This window comes from Triturus cristatus, chromosome 9 (assembly GCF_964204655.1).
Source record: "Triturus cristatus chromosome 9, aTriCri1.1, whole genome shotgun sequence".
Classification (NCBI taxonomy): Eukaryota; Metazoa; Chordata; class Amphibia; order Caudata; family Salamandridae; genus Triturus; species Triturus cristatus.
Window position 1 is genome coordinate 341,566,049 of NC_140592.1, and position 9,389 is coordinate 341,575,437.

The window sequence follows — 9,389 nt, forward strand, 5'->3', positions numbered from 1 at the left end:
CAAAAACATTACAATAGTCAGTCCTGGACACCACCAAGGCTGTAGTTACTAGTTTTTGAAGATTGTGAGGGATGAACGGAAGAACTTTTCTAAGAAGTTTAAATGTATAGAACGAGGCTGAGGTAATAGTGTTGACATGACCTCAAAAGTAAGCTTGGAGTTGAAGGTTACTCCCAAATTCTTCACCTACTGGTATAGGGAGAGAGTCAAACTCCTATGGCCAATAGGAAGGCAACCAGAAAGACACATTATTTCCAAAAAGAAGGACCTTAGTTTTACTGGAACTAAGCTTCAAACAATTAAAAGCCATTCAATACCCAACTTGAAGTAAGCATTTATGAAACTGCGGGCTGTATCGGAATGGTTGCTTGCCACAGATACTATAATTTAGGTATCATCAGCATAGGAAATCACTAAGAAACCCAGAGACTGAATCATTTGTGCCAGAGGGGCTACGTAGATATTAAAAAGAGTCGGGCTCAGAGATGAGCCCTGGGGAACACACATATACCCAAATTGAGGAGCACAGAAAGTTCAGAAAGTCTAAGGAAATCTTTTTTCTTGCAAATCACAAGGTATATACCTTACTGGAAATAGAACTTCATTTCATATGGACCGGAGACCTGCATACGTGGTTAAGGTTGGTTGTCTGCTCCCTCACGATTTATGCTGCGAAGATCTCAACTCTGTCCTGGAAACAAACACATCTCTCACACAGCTTGAACTGAGCTGGAGTAAACTGGGAGACACTGGAGTGAAGAAGTTGTGTGAAGGCCTAAAACATCCTGGCTGCAAACTGACACTGGGGTTGGATGGCTGCTCCTTCACTGTTTCAGGCTGCAAAGATCTTGCCTCTGTCCTGAAAACAAACCCTTCTCTCACAATACTCAGCCTGTGCTACAATGAGCTGTGAGGCACTAAAGTGAAGAAGTTGTGTGAAGGCCTAAAACATCCTCGCTGCAAACTACAGACACTGAGGTTGGATCAGTGTTCCTTCACCGGTTCATGCTGCAAAGACCTCGCCTCTGTCCTGGAAACAAACACATCGCTCACAGAGCTCAGCCTGGGCGACAATAAAGAGCTGGGAGACACTGGAGTGAAGAAGTTGTGTGAAGGCCTAAAACATCCTGGCTGCAAACTACAGAAGCTGAGGTTGTATCAATGCGCCCTCACCGATTCATGCTGCGAAGACCTCACCTCTGCCCTGGAAACAAACACATCTCTCAGAGAGCTTTACTTTGGCAGCAATAAGCTGGGAGACACTCTAGTGAAGAAGTTGTGTGAAGGACTAAAACATCCTGGCTGCAAACTACAGAAACTCTGGTTGGAGAGCTGCTCCCTCACCGGTTCATGCTGCGAAGACCTCGCCTCTGTGCTTAAAACAAACACAATTCTCACAGAGCTCGACCTGAGCGGCATTAAGCTGCGAGACACTGGAGTGAAGAAGTTGTGTAATGGAATAAAACATCCTGGCTGCAAACGACAGAAACTGAGATTGGATGGTTTGCACCTCTCATATCAGTGCTCTGGAGACCTACGCAATGCTCTTCTGAAGAAGCTGTCATGGGGGGAACTCAACCTCTACTCATACTGAGAAGCTTCAGTGACTGAGGTCTCTACAACTGAACACCAAGGAGGCACCACACGCTTCTTTGGGCGCAGAAATGCGCAGGAAAGGCCAATAGGATTAAGGCCTGATGGAAGAGGACTTCCTTAATGAAAGATACCGTATCTGAAATTGCCTGAGTAGGGGAATAGAAAGAGAGCGCGGGAGGGAACAGGAAACCGCGAATGAAATTGGTTGCGCTGTTGGCAGGCTTAATAGACATTGAACTAACGGAGAAGTTACATGAGGTTGTAACAGCTGACAAAGAGTGTCAAATAGATGCCTGGGGTTGGAAGATAGAACCTCTCGTAATAGTGAGTGTCTCCCTGAAGAAGTCCCATGTGAATACGGGCGAAACGCGTAGGCTGTTTCCATCCTGGACATCTTGTTTTATCATAATACTTGAGCACTTTACGAATAAAGATGATGGAAAAACATTCTGAATGTGAAAGAAATTTGCTTATTATATGACTGCTACAATTATTTTGCTGACACACGTTCTATTTCCAGTAATGTATATACCTTGTGATTTGTAAGAAAAACGATTTCCTTAGACTTTCTGTGCTCCTCAATTTGTGTATTTGTATGTTTATATGGTTTTGTTTTTTTGCAGTTGGCCCAGAACAGTGAGCACAATCAGGACTTTTGGGACAGACGGTGTGCGGGTGAAATTTAAACCATAACCGTTGTTCTGTTGTGATACAGCCCTGGGGAACGCCACAGGGGAGTGTGAAAGTGGGTGACTTAAAGTCGGCTAGGGCCACAAATTGTTGCTCATCAGTTAACAATGATTAAAGCAATGTCAACGCTCTCCCCTTTATGCCTAATGCATCTAGACGATCTAGCAGTTGTTTATGATTGACAGTATCGAACGCTGCAGAAAGATCCAACAGCACCAAAGCTCCATTACCCCCTGCATCAACTGTCTGCCTGACCTGTTCCGATGCTGTGATCAAAGCCAGTTCTGTGCTGTGATGTTTCCTAAACCCATACTGAGTAGGGTCAATGTGTCCAAGCTTCTCAACAAAATCAGAAATTTCTATATTCATAGCTTTCTCTACCATTTTCGCAGGTAGGAGGGAGTCTGGAAATGGGGCAATAGCTGTAAAAGTCTGTGTTGTCCAAATTAGGTTTTTTTAATAGTGGAAGAATTGACGCAAACATCCACTTAATAGGAAAGATGCCCGAAACGAACATTTGATTGAAAATAGATAAAAGATGTGTGGAAAATGTTTCTGGCAATAGATGGAAAATCTTAGGAGGGCAAGGATCAAGAGGAGAACCAGATTTTGTGAGAAGAAGCACATTTTTAACTTGATCCATGGTCAAGTGCGAGAAAGATGAGGGGGTACTGAGGGATTCAGTTGTAGTTTCTTGAATGTCATCGAAGATGTCAGCTGTAGCCTGTAAACACAGAGGTAACTGGTCCCAATGACGGGGTCCTTGCAAAATTGCCATAGACTGCCTTTATCTTATCCTGGAAGAAAGTCGCCAAAGAGTTGCAGAACCCTTGGCTCGCATTAGTATTTATGACCTCTGAAGGTTTGGCTAACTTTCTCACTGTAGAGAACAGTCCCTTGGAAGAATGTTATGATGCTTCTATAAACATAGTTTAAAAGCGAGTTTTTCCCTTAAAAATTAGCTCTTTATAGGTCATCAAAGAATGTTTGACTACTTACTTATCACTGGAGCCATAATGGAGTCTCCATTTCCTCTCCAGTCAGCGGCAGGTTTGGTTTTTTGACTTGAGGGTTTCTGAGAACCATGGTTTTGAGGGTTTAGATCTTCGGTATAAATGGTTTTTTTTGTACTAAATGGTCTATTGATCTATGTAACCATTGATCAATAGCAGCTTCTTTTGGGTCATTGCTAAAAGACAGAGGTTTCTGGGTCAAGGATCTGTCCAAGGCTTCTTCAGTGTAGTGTTCCAAGGGCGAATCCATTTGTGGGTTGCTTCCTGACACCATTTGGTGGTAACAGATGGGGGTTAAGAGTAAATATAACCATATTATGGTCAGACCAGCGGAAGAGAGGGTAGAATCTGGAGGGAGTCATTATTTATGAATACTCCATCCTAAAGATAGCCTACTGAATGTGTATCACCAATAACATGTTGAGTAAGCCCTATGCTTTCCGTGACATCCATAAGATGGACAGCGTCGCCATCCCGAGTGTCCTCTAAGTGAAGATTGTAATCACCCAGAAATGTGAAATCGGAAGACTGAGGGAGGATAGCCAACATCTGACTCAACGTATGTAAAAATGCTGCCCAGGGCTGAACGATAAGCATACCATTAAATGAATATTGGTTATTAAGTTGGATCTTAAAGTACAAAGCTTCTAAGACTTTAGTATTACTTTGATGGCTATTGCAGACAAAGGATAATGTCTTTGGTTCTGGGCTAAACCTCTCTTCAAGAATGTCAAGAGAGTCACCCCAGCATCTTTTCACAAGACTAGGGAAGTAGAGGGACGCCTTTGCAAATCTGAAGCAACCTCTCGCCCCTGCACTGGGTCTCCTAGAAGTATTCAAACCAGGTCACTTTATACTGGCATGAGAAAAATAGGTTTGCCTCCGGGATTATTGGTGAAGGATCACATGGATCAAAAGAAGCCAATAGCTTACCATTCTTCTGCCCTTGATGCAGGCAGCTGGTCTTTGGCCCTATTTAAGAGCTGTAACGGCTGCTGCCCATCTTGTAGTAGCCTCAGCAGACACTGTCCTCATTTCTATCCTCATGCAATGGGGTTACCCAACTTCAGTGGGGACTCTGAGTCTGAATAGCAGACTCTGAACCTGCTGCTATTTAACTTACTGACTCTGCTCACAGAATGGCCTGTGAAACTCATAATGGCAGCATCTTGAAGTGATGAAGGGAGTGTGACTTCTCTCTCTTTGCCTAACCAGATTTTGGACTAAGTCCTCACTACTTTCAGTTATTGTCATCAGTCCTTTATTCCTACACCAGATCTTGAGAACAACCAGGCTATACTTTATTTAGAGGATCCGGGCGTATTCCTAGTGGTTACCGAAAGACTCGCCAGAATCATGCCAACCCACCTTTAAATTTCTGGCCAGCTGCCACACCCCCCTGCTAAAGTTCCTCATCAAAAAAGAACACCCAGAGAAGTATATGACATTACCCCCACCTGTGCCATCCTGTACACTGTCCATTGTAGTGTCAAGGAATTACACCAAATTAAAGAGGGTTTTAACCTTAATGGGTGGAGTAACTGGTCTTGGTTGAAAGACACATTTGGGGGTTTTCGGATCAAGATAACAAAGAATACTAGCTGTTTTAATCATATTCTTTCTACTATACAGTACTCCAAAAATCTGTGCGCACCATTCATCACCTCACAAAAAATAAAGATTCATCTCCCTCCTTTACCCTTACATTGCCCGAGAGCAATGATGCACTGATCATGCTTCCGAATAGTAATCCCTAAAATGTTCTGCTAATGGCTCATGAAGAAAGCAGACTAATGTCAACTGTTTTGCTTTAAGTGTTCAACAAGATAGTGCAACTGCGAGGGAATGTGGAATTTTTCTAACTTGCCTTTAGCGCTACTGTGATTACAGAGACCATTTTAGTTGCTCATGTTAACCTAGTACAGATCGGTGCTGCTTCTGTCAAAGTCTGATTTTCATGACTGGTAAGCAAGACTTCTCAAGTAACTTGCTCAGCACTGGAAGTTTGCATTTATGTATCATTTTGAAGTTCTAATTTTCTCTGTTCCACCTGCAACCATAATGTTCTTATTGTTTCAGTTTCAGTCATGTGACCTCTGCTGCTGTTTATGTGTGAAAATCTATACATTTGTTTGTGTGCATGTGTGCGGTGGCAATTTATGCTCATTGGGTGCAAGAAGGCCTGTTGTTGAAAGGGTCTGAGATTCACAGACTATTTTTTTTTCTTTTTAGAAAATTTCTTCAGACTTCGAGTAGGTGTGTGAGCAGACTTTTCTTTGACACCTTTCCGACCTTGTCGTACCGCATAACTGACTAACTTTCAACGGGAAGGAAACAGATGGGATGCATGTCCATGGAGATGTGACAGATCATAACGGTTTTACATCAGAATAGTGGCATTCTGGTGACTACTGGCTAACCACATCGCATTGGGTTGTGTAAAGAGTATATGGCTCTCACAGACACAAAGTGGGTATTATCAGTAGGAGCTATAAACACAAAACGGTGCTTCTTATTAAATAAAAGAAGGGGTCTAGCTCTCTCGCAAAGGCGAAAGTAAGCAACTAAATTCTTATAGAACAGTGATTCTAACCTTTTGTCAAAAATATGTTATTACATTGCATGTACTATTTAATAGGACAACATGCAAATCCTTCGTTCATACTTTAGAAGAGCCTCCACAATGCTCATCTTTATTGGATGGATCGGTCACTCAGCAATGACACTGAAATCCTAGTAATAACTGCTCAAACAGATATGAGTCTGCACACTCAGTTACTTGGCAATCAGTTTTCTACCGCTATATTAAAAAACTTCTAAGCCAATTCCATTTTAAAATTAAAAGAGTATAGTGGATCATGAATTTAATTTAACACAAGATACTACAAGGGCATTCATGTTACCTTCTTTACTTGCATAGTGCATTAGTAAGAGGATTATCTGTCCTTTAGCACATTTGGCTCCTGAAACCACTTAAAAGTGGAGAAATCAAACAGCGGATGATTTGCTGGGATGAGCCGTGTGATGCGGCTTCACTGGGCCCGCCCCCGGGACACAGAAGCAGCTGATGATTGATAAGTACTTTTACAGTTGCATGTATCCTTTCTTTTCTGCATTTCTCATGCTTTTGACTGAAGATAAAGGCTTACAGTGGGGTCTCGTGGGACTCACAGAGTATTTGCCGTCGACACCTGTATCTGCAGAATGTGATAGATGGACCTGTTTGAGGCACTGCAGCTGCGGACGCCCGGTATATGATTAGATGGACTAATGAAAAATGTTCTATTTAAGTGGCACTAATGGCGTTAAGTAATTTACGAATAGTGAGACACCCCCCCGGGTTCCGTAGAGCTCACAAGTTAATACTTGTATGAAAGTACCATGGTATGCGATAGCGACCACCCCCACAAAGCGAACTCACTCGTTGTATGTTTAAGTTCTTTGTTGGGCTCAGAATAGTTCAATGGCTGAGCCGTGTATTGTCAGTTCAGGGAGAATTCGGGGGTTCTGGCCCAAGACTAGAGATTGGCTCCAAGTTAGGGAGCGCAGTAACTACGCTATTGACACACGCACCACAACTCCACTATGCTAGGCTCCTATAGTTGAATCATTTGGAATGTGCGGGGGCTCGGTTCTGTTCACAAGCGACACAGGGTGCATGCACAGCTGCTTAGACGTAAGATGCAGATAGTGTCCTCCAAGAGTCACACCTCACCGAGTCAGAAGCTGGGAAAGTTTGCAAGAAATGGAGGGGACAGGTCTTCTCTACTAACTATTCAGCCTTTTTGAGAGGGGCAACCATATGGATTAGGCATGGAGTCCCATTTATAGATCTGGAACGGCGTACCGATGACAAGGGTATATACACACTGCTACGCGGGACACTAGACGGTTTGCCAGTGGTATTGGGTAGCATCTAAGTGCCAAACTTTGATCAAGACGAAATTTTTAATAGATTGAGCACAGTGCTGACTGGGTGGGACATGTACCCATGGCTTCTGGGAGGTGACTGTAACTCGGTGCCGGATGTAACGCTGGACAGATCGCACCCTCCCCTGAACGGAGTAGGAATTAGAAGGCAAGCCGAGGCCCTTTGCAGCTGGGCTGCTGGGTGGGCACTGGGAGATGTATGGAGAGTGATGTATCCAGCAAGTAAGGAATACTCCTTTTTCTCACCTGTCCACCAATTACATACATGCATCGATAGAATGTTTTGTTCCCTTAGTATCGCAGCACAAGTGACTCAGGCTAGCGAAGACCTTCTCCGATCATAATCCCCTGGAAATCTATGTTACATGGGGCAGAAAACCCACACCAGTCCCCACATGGAAGCTATGGCCCCAGATGCTAGAGGATGCCCCCTTCCACAGCACGTTGTCCACGACTATCTCAAACTACTTCCTAGAAAACTGGAACATTGCCTCCTCTAACCTGATAGAATGGGATATGCTCAAAGTGGTGGTCAGGGGAGCTGCGATCAGCGCCACCGTGGGGGCCAGGCAGGAGACACATAAAAGCCTTGTCAGAGTAGAAAACGCACTGAATGAGTAGGAGCAGGCAGCAGCGAGCGACCCGGCCAAACATGCCCCACTACAGGAACTGCGCATACAGCATGCCGAATTGTTAGAAACCCTCCGGGTCATAGACCATAGAGGGTACACACCGCTGAAACACACTGAAGCTGACAAATTGGGGGCATTATTGACTAGGATATTGTGGGATGATCATACGTCTCCGGTGATTCATAACATTAACGTTCCAGGGTTGGCTATGGCCCGCTCGCAACAGGATATAAATAGTGCATTCTGCAAATACTATTGTGCTCTCTACAGCGAGCCCAGACACATCGGCACTCTGCTAATTGACACATTTCTGGAGGGACTCCCTTATCCGAAGTTAACTGCGGAAACACAGAAAAGCTTAACAGGTCCAATTACAAAAATGGAAATAAAAGCGGCCATCAAAGGGCTTCCACAAAATAAAGCACCAGGCCTGGACGGCCTGCCGATAGAATGTTTTAACTTCTACTCCGAGGCCTTAGTCCCTAAATTGGAGGAGTTGTATAAAAAAGCTCTAGAATTACAACACCTTCTGCATGCCACCATGCAGGCACTGGTGGTATCACTTCCTAAGCCGGGACGGCTTAGATCTCTCGGGCTATCGCCCACTCTCGCTCCTAGCAACAGAATACAAGATCTTAAGCAAGATCCTAGCTAACCGACTTCAACCCCACTTACACACATTAATACACAAGGGCCAGTGCGGGTTTCCTACAACGCGCAGCACGTCATTTAATATCAGGCGGCTACACCACATCATGGCCACTACAACTGCAGAGTATGGAGAAGCTGGCTGCATAGCATTAGACCTGCGCCAAGCTTTTAACACTTTCACGTGAGGCTACATGATCAAAGCCCTAGAGAAGTTTGGGTTGCCTCCTGAGTTCCTCGGATGGGTGCGACTGTTGTACACTAACCCTACTGCGAGAGCACGCACTGGCAGTCACATCTCAAAAGAATACACAGTGCCAGGGGCACAAAACAGGGACGCCCCCTATCCCCATTGCTATTTGTACTGGCCATATAGCTGCTGGCACTTAAATTGCGACAGGTGGCTGGCCCATTAGGGAACCCGATAGACGATGCAACGCACTTGATATCAGCCTATGCTGATGACATCATTATATATCTACGGGACCTCTCGGGCCCCTTGGAACCCCTTCCTGGTATTTTCTCCAGTTTTGAACAGGGTTCTGGTCTTGCCATTAATGAAGGAAAATCGAATGCCTTTTTCTTGCATGAACCTTAGACATGATACTGCTAGATTTAATATGGGGCAATGGGCACCAGAGGGTGAGTCTTAAAAAACTACAACTGGAGCCACACAAGGGAGGGCTTGGAGTACCGGACTTCAGAGCATTTTACTATGCTAGTCATTTGCAGTGGCTGTCCTACTGGACTGCGGGCAGGAACCTGCAGGAAATAGGGTACACTACCCAGGACATTGACAGAGGGACACTCCATACACTGTTACTGCCAAAAAGTAAACTTCCCCCCTGTACACTACCACTACTTAAAACCGCGCTTCAGT

General features: G+C 44.5%; 1 pseudogene; it reads left to right on the forward strand.

Moving 5' to 3' along the window:
• The first annotated feature begins 485 nt into the window (after positions 1–485).
• On the forward strand, positions 486–1,594 carry LOC146797889 (NACHT, LRR and PYD domains-containing protein 12 pseudogene; annotated as a pseudogene).
• Positions 1,595–9,389: the final 7,795 nt, after the last annotated feature.